We start from the raw sequence: 18,331 nt of genomic DNA, 5'->3' as shown, positions 1-18,331 counted from the left end.
TCTAGCAGAGACCACAGGCATGTGAGTAAATCATTATAGTACTGTGGGACAGGGATTCGAATATAAGAATGTCCTGAGTCCAAGTGGTGGAATGAAGAAGCAGCTTGATGTTGCCAAGAGGTTTCAACTGAAACTTAAAGAATTAGGAGAAATTCCCAGCAAACAATAGGTGATGGTTAATTTTATGTGTCAGTGTGGCTGGGCCACAGTGCCCAGATATTTGGTCAAACAATCTTCTAGATGTTTCTGTAAGGGTGTTTTCAGATGAGATGAACATTTAAATAGATGGACTTTGAGTAAAGCAAATTGCCCTCCTTGATGTGGGTGGGCCTCACTCAATTATCTGAAAACCTGAATAGAACAAAAGACTGACCTCCCTGAGCCAGAAGGAATCCTGCCAGCAGACGGCCTTCAGAAACGAACTGCAACATTGGCTCTGCCCTGGGTGTCCAGCCTGCTGGCCCATCCTGCAGATTTTGGCTTGCCAGCCTCCATAATTGTATAAGCCTATCCCTTAAAATAAATCTATGTCTGGATGTATACATATTCCATTGGTCTGTTTTTCTGGAGAACCCTGACTACTACACAATGAAAGTAGGACTCTTCTAGGCAGCGGGAACAGCATGTACAAAGAAAGGCACGGAGGCTTCAGAAACAATGATTCGGCTGAATCATAGTCCCGTCAGTTCATTGAACCCTGCTCTGGTGCCTGGTCTTACTGCCTGATCACGCTGTGCTTGCTCCCGTAAATAGATTCTAGGAATCTGATCGTTCTAGTCTGTTTGACCACCCCAGTGGTTTTGAAAATGCATAAACTGCTTATAGTTCCCTAAAATAATGAGCCTCCAGGACCAGTAGTAAGAGCTATCAGTTGGAAGAAGCACAAGTTGTATCTGTCACCAAGGCAGAGGTGTGCACAACTGCTACTGTTAGAAAACAACATAGGCTGCTGGACAGCATATTCTTTTCTGCCACAATTTTATCATCAGTACTCCAGGGGATACTCTGTGTCAGTTAAGGTTCTCCAGAAAAATAAAACCAACAGGATAGGTGTGGGGAGGGGGAGAGAGACATATTTTAAGAAATTGGCTCACGTGATTGTGGAGGCTTGGAAAGTCCAAAGTCTGCAGGGTAGGCCAGCAGACTGGAAACCAGAAAGAGTTGGAGTTTAAATCCAAAGGCCATCTGCTGGCTGGGTGCAGTGACTCACACCTGGAATCCCAGGACTTTGGGAGGCGGGCAGATCACTTGAGGCCAGGAGTTCAAGACCAGCCTGGCCAACATAGTGAAACCCTATCTCTACAAAAAAAAAAAAAAAATTAGCCTGGCATGGTGGTGGATGCCCATAATCCCAGCTACTCAGGTGTTCTGCATCAAGCCCATTTCCATTTGGTGCACAGTCCATTTGTACAGAATTTTAACCATTGGTTTCTTGATTCATTATTTTCATCCCATTCAAAGCAACTATGTGACAGTGTATCCTTTTTATTTATTTTACAGAATAACAAACTGTATATTTTAAACCAAAGGATTTAGCTAGAAGAAGGAGGGAGGAGCAAGGCTGGGGGAAGTGTGTATTATTTCATTGACTTCGTATGGTGGCTACTTTTCATGTGCAAGTTGGAATGCAATGCCCAGTTTGAAGGTAACTATTTCTGATAGACCTCCTCTGAACTCTTGTAGCGGGAATTGGAGTTGCCTCTCAACATCCATTCCAACCTGTCCGCTGTTGCTACTGTGTAACAGCTCAGGTGTCTAGGTTGAACAGACCCCACTCCTAGTCTAAGAGTAAACCTTCATTGGAAGCGCTCACAGTGACTGATTCAGTGCCTGGCAACGAATTGAGGCATTAAGTTCATCAGTACATGTTAATCCCTTGGCCATGTGGGTGGGCACAAGATGCTTAAAAAAAAAAAGTGATTGTGGGGAGCCTCCTTCTCCCTAGCCCTAGAAGAAACGTTAGTCTCTATTGCTGCTGGTAATTATTCCTTCCTTCATTCTCCTCTCTAGCTATGTTTTATTGGTGGCCTCTGTTCCAAGCAAAGTTTAGTTCTAAGTGCTGGTGGTACCAAGTCACTGTTATCCTGGATCTCACAATTTAGTGGAAGAGGCAGAAAATAAGCAAACATCTAAATGCATTGTACACTGTGATGGTTACTTTTAGATGTCAACTTGGCTAGATTGAGGACTGCCTGGAGAACTGGTCAAGCATTCCTTCTGGGTGTGTCTGCGAGGGTGTTTCCAGAGATTAGCAGGTGAGTCAGTGGACTGAGGAGGGAAGATCTGCTCTGCGTGGGCAGACACCATCCAGTCAGCTGGAGCCCAGGCTAGGACAAAGAGTGAGAGAGAGGATTTCCTCTCTGTCTCTCCTGGAGCTGGGACACTCTCTTCCTCCTGCCTGAAGACAGGAAAGCTCCAGACTCTCCAGCATTGGGACTCCATGGCTTACACTAGCCGTCACCCAGGTTCTCAGGCCTTCAGCCTCAGACTGAGAGTGACGCCACTGGCTTCCCGGGTTCTGAAGCTTTGGGACTTGGATTGAACTATACTACTGGTACGCCAGGGTCTCCAGCTTGCAGACAGCCTGTTACGAGACTTCTAGGCTTCCATAACCACATGAGCCAATTCCCCTCGTAAATAACCTCTCATACCTATCTATCTATCTCCTGTTGGTTCTGTGAATGGAAGAATCATGAGGTTCATGAATTTAGAGAGGAGAGCTTTATCTCTCATAAAAGGTACAGCCTGCAATTTACAATAGCAAAGACTTGTAACCAACCCAAATGCCCATCAATGATAGACTGGATAAAGAAAATGTGGCACATATACACTATGGAATACTATGCAGCTATAAAAAGGATGAGTTCATGTCCTTTGCAGGGACATGGATGAAGCTGGAAGCCATCATTCTAAGCAAACTAACACAGGAACAGAAAACCAAACGCCACATGTTCTCACTCATAAGTGGGAGTTGAACAATGAGAACACATGGACACAGGGAGGGGAACATCACACACTGGCACCTGTTGGGGTGGTGGGGAGTAGGCAAGGGGAGGGAGAGCATTAGGACAAATACCTAATGTATGTGTGGCTTAAAATCTAGATGACAGGTTGATAGATGCAGCAAACCACCATGGCACATGTATACCTATGTAACAAACTTGCATGTTCTGCACATGTATCCCAGAACTTAAAGTAAAATTTAAAAGAAAAGGTGCAGCCTAGCCATTCTGCAACCTGGAAAGTGTAGCCTTCAGCAGAAGCCCAGAGCGAATTCCTCAAGGGAGGGAAGGCTAAGACAGGAATTTGTGCTAAATGAGTTGGCTAAGTATACATATTCAATAAGCTATCAGAGGAGTCACAAATATTTATACAAGGAGAAATATGCTCGTGTGCAATTGAGCTTCATGCCTCTTCATGGGTTGCATATTCAAAAAACGTTAGCAGTAGCATGATTCAAGAGTAGAGTTTTCAGGCCTCTGATATCAAAACGTGAAGCAGAGAACCCGAAAAAAACCCCACTGTACATTCTCTTCACATCAGCCAAAACCAGTCTGGAGATGGTGGTCAGTTTTTAGGAAGGGATACATTGTGAAACTGGTGAGCTGTCACCTCAAAACTGCAAAGACGAAGAGTCCAGTCGCAGCCTCACATGATAGACTAAAGGCGATAAGAATGAGTTGTCCAGGCCGGGCGCGGTGGCTCAAGCCTGTAATCCCATCACTTTGGGAGGCCGAGGCGGGTGGATCACGAGGTCAGGAGATCGAGACCATCCTGGCTAACATGGTGAAACCCCGTCTCTACTAAAAATACAAAAAACTAGCCGGGCGTGGTGGCGGGTGCCTGTAGTCCCAGCTACTCGGAGGCTGAGGCAGGAGAATGGCGTGAACCTGGGAGGCGGAGCTTGCAGTGAGCCGAGATTGCACCACTGCACTCCAGCCTGGGTGACACAGCGTGAGACTCCGTCTCAAAAAAAAAAAAAAAAAAAAAAAAAAAGAATGAGTTGTCTGTGTCTTGTTTTTCATAACTGGTTTCTTCTTACTCCTTAGGAAGCAATTCTGGCTAAAGATTAATAAGGATCAGTACAGTTGCTCACACCTATAATTACAGCAGTTTAGGAGGCTGAGGCAGGAGAATTGCTTGAGGCCAGGAGTTTGAGACCTGCCTGAGCAACATAGGGAGACCCCATCTCTATAAATAAAAAAAAAAAAAAAAAAAACAAAGCTGGGCATGATGGTGCATGTAGTTAATTAGCTGGGCATGATGGTGCATGTAGTCCCAGCTACTCAGTAAAGATTGCTTGAGCTCAGGAGTTTGAGACTCCAATGAGCTATGATCATGACACTAGACTCCAGCCTGGGTGACAGAGTGAAGTGAAAAAAAGGTTCATAAAGAAGGATTATACTGAGACATGTCCGAACTCCCATCCTGTCCTGGCCAGAATTCAGTTTTTTAGGTTTCTCTGGGTCCTCTTGGCCAAAAGGGGGTCTGTTAGGTCAATTGGGAGGCTTAGGGTATTATTTGTCTGCCATACTCTGATTAGTACAGATTTTGGTACCAGGAGTGGTTCTAGAGGAACAGAATTTTAAGGATGAGTTCCCCTAATTGGTTTTTGGGTTTCTGGAATTGTCTCTTTAACCTGACCACACCTAAAAATGCTCAGAACTCTACTTCTACAGAGAGCACTGCTAATTCATGTCCTAAGCTGTTTAAAGAGATACACAAAATATCTGCATTTGATACTCCAAATCTAAATCCAAATTAATGCAAGGAACTTGATGACTCTGTACATGACACCTCTAAACATTTGTGGAAAACTAGTATAATAACATTGATGGGCTGCTTCTAATGTCACTGGTCAAAGTGATGGAAAAAAATAACAGGGATTCAAATTTCCAGCTCCAGTTCCGCATAAATAGCCTACGAGCTTCTAAGTGTGCCCTGAGCCAGAATCTTCTCTTCTGTGACCACAGGGCTGAAATTGCTGAAAATCAAACACAAGCCCTTATCATCTGATTGGCTGATTTACAACAAAAGTTGGACTCAGCCTCTCAGAGTGTCTGGTGTGAAATTAAGGGCATTGATTGGGAGAGAATGGGATTCTGTAAGTTGGGGTGAGGATGTACGGAAAGATTCTGATCAAACAGGGACATTGAGCCCCTAAATTCTGATGAGACTTGTTTTCCAAGCAGAGGTGGTCTCATACCCCTCACCCCCAGGCAGCAGCGTTCCCACCCACAACAGTATGAATATCAGCCTTTCCACCTGTATCTGAGGGGGTTAGCCCTTCATTGCCCAAGGGAACAGTAATGGCCTCCCAAGGCAGTTTCTGAGCAAGACCAGGCTGATTCTCCTCAGGACCCACCCTTGCCTCCCCTCTTTGTTTGTAGCCCTATAACCAGACTCAAGTCCCAGCAGGCCCCTAAAGGTGAGGTAGAAAATGTGACTCATAAGGAGGTAGGCTACACTCCAAAAGAACGACCTGAGTTTTCTAATTTATACAAGCAAAATCTGGGAAATGTGAGGGATGGATATTAAGGGTGTGAGATAATGGTGGAAGGAACATAAAGTTGGATCAGGCTGAATTTATTGATACGGGCCCACGAAGCAGAGATTCTGTGCTTAATGTTGCAGCTCCGGGAGTTAGGAAAGGTGCTAACCATCTGTTTGGTTGGTTGGCTGAAACATGGATCAAAAGGTGGCCCACTGTGAGGGAGTAGAGATGCCTGCTCTCCCTTGGTTTATTGCAGAGGGAGGGATTAAAATGCCTAGAGAGAATGGAAGCCTGTACTGGATTTATCACTTAAAATCTGCTCACCTATAAAGGGAGGGTCTGAAGACATACCTTTCACCAATACTTTGAGAAATAGATTTGTGAGCAGAGCCCCAGCATCCCTGAAGAACTCCGTGATTGTTCTTCTCCATAGGATGGACCTTGCAGTGGGAGGCACAGTTACGTGATTGGAAAACATAAATGCGATGGGAATCATTGGATCCTGGGTGGCTGGGGCCAAGCTGCAGCTCACAATCACTAAAGCAAGGTGGGCGTGTTTACCATAATGAACAGAAGAGGCAAAGCAACAACCGGAATAGTCTGACTTATGTAGATCTGTGGCATTGGCTAGTTAATCATGGTGTTCCTAGAAGTGAAACAGATGGGAAGCCTACTACATTCTTACTTGATTTATGTAAGCGGAACACTTCCAGGTCAAGTGAACAAAAATCTAACTTGAATCATAAAAACAGAAAATCATGGCCTCTCAGTCAGTTCCCAGGCTTGAGCCAGTTTACAGACCCAAAACCCCTTGAATGAAGTGGGGGCCAGGGCCCCTCCAGGAAGGAGCCTGGTACACTACCAAACATATACACTGTTAATCTTTCTCTCATCTTTCCCCGCAAAGAGACCTCCGACCTTTTACCAGGGTAACTGTGCACTTGGGAAAGGAAAATCAGACATTTTGAGGACTACTGGACATTGGCTCTGAACTGACATCAATTCCAGGAGACCCAAAACATCACTGTGGTTCACCAGTCAGAGTAGGAGCTTACGGAAGTTAGGGGATCAATAGAGTTTGAGCTCAGGTCCAACTCACAGTGGGCTCAGTGGGTCTCTGGACCCATCCTGTGGTCATTTCCCCTGTTCCAGATGCACGATTGGAATAGATATATTTGGTAGCTGGCAGAATCCCATCTTGGTTCCCTGACCAGTAGGGTGAGGGTTATTATGGTGAGAAACGCTAAATGGAAGCCCATTAGAGCTGCCCCTACCTAGGAAAACAGTAACTCAAAACCAGCATCACATCCCTGGAGGGATTACCAAGATGAGTGCCACCATCAAGGACTTGAAGGATGCAAGGGTGACGAGTTCCACCAGATCCCCATTCGACTCTCCTTTATGGCCTGTGCAGAAGACAGATGGATCCTGGAGGATGACAGTAAATTATTAAGCTTAACCAAGTGGTAACTCCAATTGCTGCTGCCATACCAGACGTGTTTCCATTGCTTGAGCAAATTAACACATATCCTCGTACCAGTATGCAGCTATTGACCTGGAAAATACCTGTTTCTCCATACCTGTCCACAAAGCCCACCAGAAGCAGTGTGCTTTCAGCTGATGAGGCCAGCAGTACTCCCTCACTGTCCTATCTCAGGGGTAGATCCAGCCCTGTGTCACAATTTAGTTTGAAGGGATCTTGATCACCTTCCCCTTCCACAAGCTATCACACTGGTCCATTACATTGATGACATTATGCTGATTGGACCTAGTAAGCGTGAAGTAGTAATTATCCTGGATTTATTGGTAAGTCATTTGCATGTCAGAGGGTGAAAATCTAACTGAAATTCAGGGGACTTCTGCCTCATTGAAATTTCTAGGGGTCCAGTGGGTATGTTACTCCAGCCTATCTACCAAGTGACTGGAACAGCTGCTAGTTTTGAGTGGGGCCCAGAATGGAAGAAGGCTCTGCAACAGGTACAGACTGTTGTGCAAGCTGCTCTGCCACTTGGGCTATATGATCCAGCAGATGCAATAAGGCTTGAGGTGTTGTCAGTGGCAGACAGGGATTCTGTTTGGAGCCTTTGGCAGGCCCCTATAGGTGAATCACAGCAAAAGCCCTTAGGATTTTGAAGCAAGGCCCTGCCATCATCTGTAGACAGTTACTCTCCTTTTGAGAGACAGTTTTGGCCTGCCACTGGACCACAGTAGAAACTGAAGGTCTGACCACGGGCCACAAAGTTACCATGCCATAAATTTCATAAATCTGAAATTCCTGCCATAAACTGGGTGTTTTCAGGCCCACCAAGCCATGAGGTTGGATGTGCACAGCAGCACTCCATCATCAAATGGAAGTGATATATATGTGACCAGATCCATTGGGTCTTGAAGGCACAGGGAAGTTACATGAAGAACTGGCGCAAATGGTTCCTACTCTTGCTACACTGCCTTCTCTCTCCCTGCCTGCACCTATGACCTTTTGGGTAGTACCCTATAACCAGTTGACAGAAGAGTAAGTTCTGGCTTACAGATATTTCTGCAGGATATGCAGGCACCACTTGAAAGTGGACAACTGCAGCACTACAGCCCCTTTCTGGGACATTCTTGAAGGCAGTGGTGAAGGGAAGTCTTCTCAATGGGCAGAATTTGGGGCAGTGCACCTGGTCGTGCACTTCTCTTGGAAGGAAGTGCAATTGTATGCCAAATCTTGGGCTGTGGGCAGTGGTTTGACCAGAGGGTCAGGGACGTGGAAAGGACATGATTGAAAAATTGGTGACAAAGAAATGTGGGAAAGAGGCATGTGGATAGACTTCTCTGAGTGGGCAGAAGTTGTGAAGATATTTGTGTCCCATGTGAATGCTAACAAAAGGTGACCTCAGAGGAGAAGAAATTCAATAATCAAGTGGATAAGATGACCTGTTCTATGGATACTGGCCATCCTCTTTCCCCAGCCACTCTTGTCATTGCCCAGTGGACCCATGAAAGATGTGGCCATCGTGGCTGGGATGGAGTGATGCATGGGCTCAGCAACAAGGACTTCCACCCACTAATGCCAACCTGGCTACAGCCACCTCTGAGTGCTCAATCTGCCAGCAGCAGAGACTAACACTGAGTTTCCGATATGGCCCCATTCCCCAGGGTGATCAGCCTACCTGGTGGCAGGTCGATTACTTGGACCATTTCCATCATGGAAGGGGTAGCATTTTATCCTTACTGGAATAGACACTCTGGATATGGATTTGCCTTCCCTGCACACAGTACTTCTGCCAAAACTACCATTGATGGTCTCACAGAATGTTTTGTCCATCATCATGGTATTCCACATGTGAAAGCTGTCAGAATAAAAATTGAGTCATGTTTAAATAACCTTGACAAGTAGAGGCTGGGTGCGGTGGTTCACATCTGTAATCCCAGCACTTTGGGAGGTGGATCGTTTGAGGCCAGGAGTTTGAGACCAGCCTGAGCAACATGGCAAAACCCTGTCTCTACAAAAATACAAAACTCAGCCAGGCATGGTGGCATGCGCCTGTAGTCCTAGCTACTCGGGAGGCTGAGGCAGGAGAATCGCTTGGACCAGGAGATGGAGGTTGCAGTGAGCCAAGATCATGCCACTGCACTCCAACCTGGATGACAGAGCGAGACTCTGTCCCAAAAAATAAAAATAAATAGATAGATAGACAGATAATACATTTTTTTAAAATATAACCTTAACAAATAGAGCTGAGGAAAGCCATGGAGGGAACATTCTCATGCATGAATGTCTGATAACAAGAACTATCACAAAACACTCTGCAAAAACCGTAGCCTTGCACAAATGCCATCACAATCTTACACAAAAAAATACTTCCGTGAGAACATCTGTACAGAAACTACTTTTCCAACCTTGACTGGTTTGTTATTGATCCTTGTAGCCAAGGATATCTATCCCAAAACAATTATGCAATCCTCCTCATTTTTTCTTTAAAAATATTTGTCTTCCTTTACTTCCCTGGAAATGCACATCATTTACTAGGGTATGCATATTCCCATTGCAATGCCTATTCTCAAATAAACATCATTTTCTTCTGGTGAGTCTCCCTCTCTGCTATTTAGGTTGACATACACAGCTCTGCTTCTCATTATGAAACTCACTCCACAGCAGTGGACTAATGCTCATGAAATTCAATGTTCTTACCATGTTCTCCACTATCCTGAAGCAGCTAGCTTGACAGAACAGTGGAATGACCTTTTGAGGATGTAGTTACAGTGCCAGGTAGGTGACAATACTTTGCAGGATTGGGGCAAGTCTCCCCAGATGGCTATACATGCTCTAAATCAGGGTCCAATATATAGTGCTGTTCCTCCCATAGCCAAGATTCATGGGCAGGAATCAAGAAGTGGAAACAGGAGTAGCACCACTCAATATTATACCAAGTGATCCACTAGCAAAATTTTTGCTTCCTGCTCCCATGACTTTGTCTTCTGCTGGCCTAGAGATTTTGGTTCCAGAAAGAGGAATGCTACCAGCAGGAGACACAATAATGAGCGCATTTAACTGGAAGTCAAGACTGCCTCCCAGTCACTTTGGGCTCTGCGTGCCTCTGAATCAACAGGCTAAGGAGGGAGTTACAGTGTTGACTAGGGTGACTGATTCAGACTACCGAGGGGAAATTGGACTATTACTCCACAATGGGGATAAGGAAGAGTGTCTGGAGAGCTCTTACAGTGTCTCTTCATATTATCATGCCCTGTGATTAAGGTAACTGGGAAATGACAACAACCCAACTTAGGCAGGACTACAAATGGCCCAGACACTTCAGGCATGAAGTTTTGGATCACCCTACCAAGTAAAGCACCACAGCTGAATGCGTGGTTGTAAATACCAGCTATGACCATGGGAATAGTTACAGAAACAAGGACTGTGATTGTCATGAGCATTTCCTCCCTATTTTGTTATGTTTGTGCGTATATTTACATATATTAAGCAAATATCTTTGTTTTCATTTCTCTCTTATTCCTTTATCATGTAACATAAGATATGACTTTATATCATAATATTTAAGCATTGTAAATTTAAATCATAGTATTTAATTATAGCGTATCAGAGAAGAGTAAACATCACCCAGGGACTTTACTTCCTCTTCTGAGGACAGGATTAGTCCATTTTCAGTGTATGCAGGATAGTTATACCACATTAAGCGAAACTAATACCTTGTTAGTGTCTTTTTTTTGGAGGTCAGGTATGGCTTAAGGAGATGTATGAGTGCCAAGTTGGGGCTAGGGGTAGACTTAATGTTGGCTAATTTTAGGTGTCAACTTGACTGAATTAGGGAATGCCTAGAGAACTGGTAAGGCATTACTTCTGGGTGTTTCTGTGAGGGTGTTTCCAGATGAGATTGGTGTGTGAACCTGTGGACTGAGTAGGGAAGATCTGCTGTCAATGTGGACAGGCACCGTCCAGTCAGCTGGGGTGAGGATAGAACAAGAAAAAAAAACAGAGAGAAAAGGATTTCCTCACTCTCCCTCCTGGAGCTGGGACACACTCTTCCTCCTGCCCTTAGACATGAGAACTCCAGGCTCTCCAGCCTTGGGACTCCAGGACTTAAACCGGCAATCACCCAGGTTCCCAAACCTACAGTCTCAGACTGAGAGTTACACCCGGGCTTTCCTAGTTCTGAGAACTTCGGATTTGGACTGAGCCACGCTACTTGTGTCTTCGGGTCTCTGGTTTATAGATGTCTGGTCATGGGACTTCTCAGCCTCCAAAATCATGTGAGCCAATTTCCCTAATAAATCGCCTCTCATCTATCTACATCTATATCCACATCCACATATAAACACAGAAATATCCCATTTGTTCTGCCCCTCTGGAGAATCCTGGCTAATATAATTGTCCAGTGACAAAACCTAAGAAGAAAAAATAAAGCAAGATAAGAAAACAGAGTTATGGGGTGTGATATTTTCAGTGATTAAGTAATTTAAGAGAGACACAATCAGATAAATACAGTTACTTAGAGGAGAGTAAAATTGCCTGTAGCTGAAGAAACTGGGGAAGGCCTCCCAACAAAGGTAAACTTTTGAAAGCATCAGAGAGAAAATTTTAGAAAAAGATTGAATATGCAAGACATTTTGAAAATAAACTCATTACTGATTAGATTTGGGAGTTAAAAGAGAAAGATGAATGAAAAAGTATTTAAAAGTAGTATTTGCGGAACAGCAATTCATATCTTTAGTGGGTCATGAAATTAATTTAATGGTTTACAACCAAATTCTTTAATGGAATGAAATAGATTGGAATAAAACAGATTAGAGTACATCAAACATAATAAGGGCAAGTACTCTTGGGGGAAATTTTGTTTCAGTTACATGTGTGTTTGTCTGCACATGTATATATATGTATGTGTGTGTGTGTGGGTGTGTGTATATATACATACACACACACACACATATATATGTGCACACACACACAGGGTCATTATATAAAATGCATTTCTTACAGTGCATCATGATTTTTTAAAAAATGGCTTAGAGATTTTAAATCTGTGTCAGCGGAAGACTGTGATATTGTTAGTAAGGAAAAAAGACATTAACAGATGCCATTGATTTTAAAAATAAAGATTTTGAGATTAAAATATCAGTTGAATATCTAAAAACAAAGGTGAAATGAAATGGACAGGGGAAGTGTCAAAGCTAGAGATACAAATTTGGGATTCATTTACAGAGAAATTATATGTGAAGCTATAGCAATGAATCAGGTTACTAAAGGAGAAAATGTAAGAAACAGAAAAAAAAAATCCAAGACAAAACCTTGGCCATAATAACATTTGAAGGAAAGGGGAAAGAAGAGAAGGCCAAAAAAAAAAAAAATTAAGAAGGAGCAACAGAGGTTCAAGGAAAATCAGGAGATTGAAGGACCGGGAGATCCAATAAAAACTGAATTTCAATAATGTCAAATGTCCTAAAGAGTCAAGAAGGGAGATGTAGGTTAAGAAAAGCCATGTGACACAGCAACTTGGAGAGCACTAACAGTTTTCAAAAAAAACATTTCTGCAAAGCGATGGAAATACAAGCCAGGATGATTAAGGCAGTATATTTTGTAGCAAAGGGAAGCATTTATATACATATAGATATATAATTATATAATCATTTACCATATTTTCTAGCCTCATCAGATGTTTTCAAGGAACCGTTGCAGTCATTGCCACCAAGTGTACCTCTTCACTCATTTAGTGCCTGGAACATTTTTGGAAGCACCTCAGATTTTTCTTCAAGATGATGACCATCAAGAACACCAAACATGCTTCAAGGGCTCAGAACAAGCCTGCCTTAGTCAAAGGATATGTTTTTAATATGTTCAATGCAATGACAAATCCTGAGCCTCTGGAGGGGTTCCCACCCCCACTACAATCCCATCCCCATCCTAGGAATGCCAGGAGAATTCATCTTTGGGGAGAAGACTGTCATTTTAATTGTGAAACACTTGAGTGGGACTTGTGGTTATGCAGATGTAAGACTCAGTGCCCTATCTAGGGAGAGGGCTTAATACCATAAAGACCTCTGACTCCTAAACAGCAAAAGTGAAAGAGTTGTAGGCCTTGGGGGCAGAGACTGTCATGCTGTTTACTTGCTTTTGGCTTCTTTGAGACTGTGGGAGTGTGATTCAAGACATGGGGAATAATGGGAGACAAGAATGCATGGACTACAGAAGAGTATGACTCCAGCAAGGTGGTGGAGACTAAGGAAGGAGACAACCCTGGGAGACTGCATTAGGGACTAGCCAATGGATTCTAGCAGCAACAGAATCTGTTTTCCAATTTCACATTGTTTCTCCTCAAAGCTATACTTTTTTATAACCTAAGAAATGCATGTGTTCAGTAAGAAATTTCCTAACCATTACAACCTGTCACTAATAACTAACTTTATTAAGTACTCACAACATAGTAAGCATTCTTCAAAGTGCTCTACGTATTATAATGAATTAACTTCTCTGCTTTCTATTGCTTTTCCTTTATCCCTACTTCCCATTATTCATTCTCATTTATCTTTTTCATTGTCTTTCCCACTTTCTCCTCTCTCAGTCCCTCCATTTCTTTCTTCTACCTCTCTGTCACTCATTCTCACAGGCTCAATCTCACATAAAAATTAACCCATAGAATAAGTTAACTTATTTAATCTTTATAGCAACCCAGGGGAAAAAGTATTATTATCAACCTCATTTCACAGAGTAAAAAACTGAGGTACAGGAGGTGAAGTAACTTAAGGTCATACAACTAGTAAGATTCAGAGCCTGGATTTGAACTCAAGAAGTTTGACTGCAAAGCTTTTAATCTTAACCATTGCTACTCTCCATATCTTTGTGATTGTGTTGGCTTTGGAAGTAAAGGGAGGATCTACAATGACATCTTGCAGTAGAGAGGACCAAAAATTGTGGTGCACTGTGGAGAGGGAAGGTGAGCCCAGCAAGAGAAATCTGGGAGAATCTGCAGCAAGCACTTGGCAATGATTTCAGGAGAATATATGCACTTCCTGGGGATGCCTAGAAGCCATCGAGAAGTAGCCAAGAGTTCCCACAGTATCTTAGGTCAGGGACTCTTAAAGAGAAATTTGCATACAAAAAAGAATGGGTTCTGCTTCTGTGAAATGTGATAATACATGCACGGTGATTTTCATTATGCTTGGATGCTCAGTAATTGGTCACTATATATGTTAAGTCTTCCTGCCCTTTTCTGATACTCTTTCTAACATCCCTTGAAGGGCAATCCAAATTTTCACTCAATTACCATCATTCAGCTAATATTCACTGTCTGCTACTTGCAGGTCAGCAAGTTGACTCTATGGCACAAGCTTCCCCTTTTCTGGTAATGCTACTTCTGAGCTGTGTTTGCACCCTCCTCAGATGCTTTGCATACTGGAAAATAATTAAACTTACCCACAGATAAATAAACCAGAGTGAATCCATTTTTCTCCATTAATAAAGATTTATGTGAATATTTTTAATAAAGGTAACTGAAAGCAGATGCAGGAATAAGAAGTTTGTACAAAGCAGTTAGTAGTCAATTCGGCAGAGATGAAAGTGTGTCAGACTAAAACAAATATTAGTAAGAACAATATATGGTCATTTTGTGCCTTTATAGGAGGAATGCCAATGAGAAACTTCGGTGTGAAAAGATAACTGCCCTCCCACCAAGCCCAAAAAGAAACTAAACTGCTTATCAGGCATGGTGAGTCTATGGTATGTGGTCAGCCTTATTAGCATATCTTAATTGAGAATTAGACTGTCATGGCAGAACACATTGTAATTTTAAAACTTGGGAGACAAAATAACTCATTGAAATTCCCAAGGCACATCTTGCTTCCTACCTATTCCTTGAAGTGTTTTCCCTTTTTTTCTCTCTTTGTTTTCCTGTTATTCATTTCTTCTTTCTTTCTTCTACCTTCAGCCATGCTCTCAACTTTCCTGTTCACTGTCTAAATCCCTCCTTTTATACAATTATGTTTGTGATACATTTCCACAATTATCAAAAGTTATTACTTCTTTTCTCTCCCCTCTCTGCTTTATATTGCTTTTCCTTTATCTTTGCCTCCCATTATTCATTCTCATTCATCTTGTTCATTGTCTTTCTCCCCTCTCATTCCCTCTGTCTTTTCCCCTCTACCTCTCTGTCACTCACTCTCACAAGCTCAATCTCACATACAAATTAAATTATTATAAAGAATTTATTTGCTGGTTACAAATTCCGTTTGTGCCCAGGGACTTAGGATTGCATAAGATTGGATGCATCTCACGCCCTGTTGCTCTAAGCTGAAAATGTTTTCTTGACCCCCTCTCACTTCACACTACTGGAGGAATTGCATTATCCGTTATCTCCCCAGAACAGCGATGGGAGGAACATACTGCTGAATATACATTTGGCCATGACTGCATCCATATTATGGAAGACATCATTTGCTCTTAGAACAGAGGACATCGGCACCAGCGTTCACGGCCTCATCTGTTAAGTGTGTTTCCCTCACTCTGCAGTTGCTTAGCTCAGACCAGCAGGTACCTGGTGGGCAGCCCTTCTTCCGAACTTGGGGGAGAATCATACAACCTGTTGAACTTGGCTCACATATAGCCTAGGAATGGGTCCCCCAAATACTCCAGCACTGGTAGTAGTACTGGTAGGTGGTGTGTTTGAGACACAATCTCAAATAAAACAAAGCAACCATATCCCATGGGACTGGCTGTTTATCTCACATACCTGATCTGGTTGGGAGATGAATCAATGAGATCCAAAGTATTTTCCAGGGTACATACGCAATGCTATTGGTATAGGCCTTGGTGTTATTCTCATGGGTGGTAGTCTAAATTACAGAGCCACACAGAGGGGCTTATATTTGCAGGAACATATTAACTATATACTGTTTTCTGGGTCGTGGCTGGGACTGTTGGAATAATTATTTTACAAGTTCACATGAGCATGAAAGATCTGACCCTGAGTGGGTCTTGGGGGCATTTTCTCCTCATGGCGAGCCTTGATAATGCCAAGCTCTAGCTGGTGCCCTTAAGAAACCTCTGAGCATTGGCCTGGGATGATTTTCAAGGTCTCTGACAGATCAGTACTAAACTAAAAGTTTCCCTAGACAGTCAAAAAGAAATCCCAGTTAATTGGTCTTCAAAGTACCTAAGATCAGGCAAGGCACAGTGGCTCACACATGTAATCTCAGCACTTTGGGAGGCCTAGGCAGGTGGATTGCTTGAGCCCAGGAGTTCAAGACCAGCCTGGGCAACATGGCAAAATCCCATCTCTACAAAAAATACAAGAAATAAGGGGGCATGGTGGTGTACACCCATAGTCCCAGCTGCCCAGGAGGCTGAGGTGGGAGGATCGATTGAGCCAGGGAGGTCAAGGCTGCAGTGAGCCATGATGATGTCACTGAATTCCAGCCTGGGTGACAGACTGAGTTGCTGTCTCAAAAAAAAAAAAAGTACTTAAGATCCAAGATTGGCCTAGGATTTTTCAGAAACCCTAGGGAATGTGGAAACCTGTCCCAATCCCACTAGACTCTAATTACTGTAGAAACTACACTCAGGTATTTAGTTTATACTCTTATAAGCCATAGAACTAAGTGTTGACTTTATATGACATGTCTTGCTTATTAAGCCACATGGTGCAAGTCAGGGATGTAATATGGTTAATCTCCTTTTTTTTTTTTAGTAGGACATGCCCATGAGAAAAAAAAAGTCTATGTATATATATATTCCTTCACCCAGAAATAGAGACAGAGACCCAGAGACAGGTTCATGCTTAATGCCTACCATGAGACTCCTACCAATCTTTATGGTGGTAGGATCTCTGATGGAGGTTGGGTCTCTGATGGAGGTTGGGTCTCTGATGGAGGTTGGGTCTCTGATGGAAGCTGTGTCTCTGATGGAGGTTGGGTCTCTGATGGAGGTTGGGTCTCTGATGGAAGCTGTGTCTCTGATGGAGGCTGGGTCTCTGATGGAAGTTGGGTCTCTGATGGAGGTTGGGTCTCTGATGAAGGTTGGGTCTCTGATGGAAGCTGTGTCTCTGATGGAGGCTGGGTCTCTGATGGAAGTTGGGTCTCTGATGGAGGTTGGGTCTCTGATGGAAGTTGGGTCTCTGATGGAGGTTGGATCTCTGATGGAAGTTGGGTCTCTGATGGAGGTTGGATCTCTGATGGAGGTTGGGTCTCTGATGGAGGTTGGGTCTCTGATGGAAGCTGTGTCTCTGATGGAGGCTGGGTCTCTGATGGAAGTTGGGTCTCTGATGGAGGTTGGGTCTCTGATGGAAGTTGGGTCTCTGATGGAGGTTGGGTCTCTGATGGAAGTTGAGTCTCGGATGGAAGTTGGGTCTCTGATGGAGGTTGGATCTCTGATGGAAGTTGGATCTCTGATGGAGGTTGGGTCTCTGATGGAAGTTGGGTCTCTGATGGAGGTTGGATCTCTGATGGAGGTTGGATCTCTGATGGAAGTTGGATCTCTGATGGAGGTTGGGTCTCTGATGGAGGTTGGGTCTCTGATGGAAGTTGGGTTGTTGGGACCTGGTCTGATGTAGCTCTCTACATGGAATTGGCAGCAGATATTCCAACCTTAGCCACCTGCTGCTCTCTTCTGAACAAGAAGGGGCTCTAATGTATAAAATCTATCAAAGAATGTAAGAAGGTTTCCTCTCTGAACCAGGCAAATAATCTCCCCAGTAGCCAAGAAGAGGAACAGAAGATGTGCACCCTATAATGCTGGCCTTGGGGTGTATTAGGTGTATGAGATAGAAAAATAGGCCCCAAATATGTAACTTCAAATTTAGCTTCTTCTGAGGCATTTTTCTGGAAAACTTCAGCTCTATGGGTGTGACTCAATTAGTGTTTACTGAACATTTAACTTATTGGAAATATTGGAAATCAAACAATATTTCCAAATTTCAGGTGAGAAAACTGAGTCAAAAGATCACTAACAGACACAACAAAATGACTTGGGAAAAAAAGATGAATTTATGTATCTGGGTTCTGAATCTCTAGGACTATTGTGTTCACTGCAGACTACTAAATGCTTTGTCTCAAAATCCACTGAAAGATTGTATCATTGCATAAGCTCCATTCATCTCAGCTACTAGTAACACACAGTTATCTTGGAATACAAACCAAAGAAATATGAAATACAACGAAATTTCAAAAAAGAAATAGTGTTACAGGAATACAATTTCCCAAACACATGTTAGTTAATATTCTAGTATTAACTTTTACACTTTGCCTTTTATCTTGGCACGTCAGAGTACATAAACCATTATTCTAAGACCTTCACCTTCATTCTCTCAAGATAAAAAAAGGAGATTCAGAAATAATTGTGCCCAGTATTCC

This window comes from Macaca fascicularis, chromosome 11 (genome assembly GCF_037993035.2).
Source record: "Macaca fascicularis isolate 582-1 chromosome 11, T2T-MFA8v1.1".
In the NCBI taxonomy this organism is placed as follows: domain Eukaryota; kingdom Metazoa; phylum Chordata; class Mammalia; order Primates; family Cercopithecidae; genus Macaca; species Macaca fascicularis.
The sequence above is the reverse complement of the archived record's forward strand: the minus strand, read 5'-3'. Positions refer to the sequence as shown.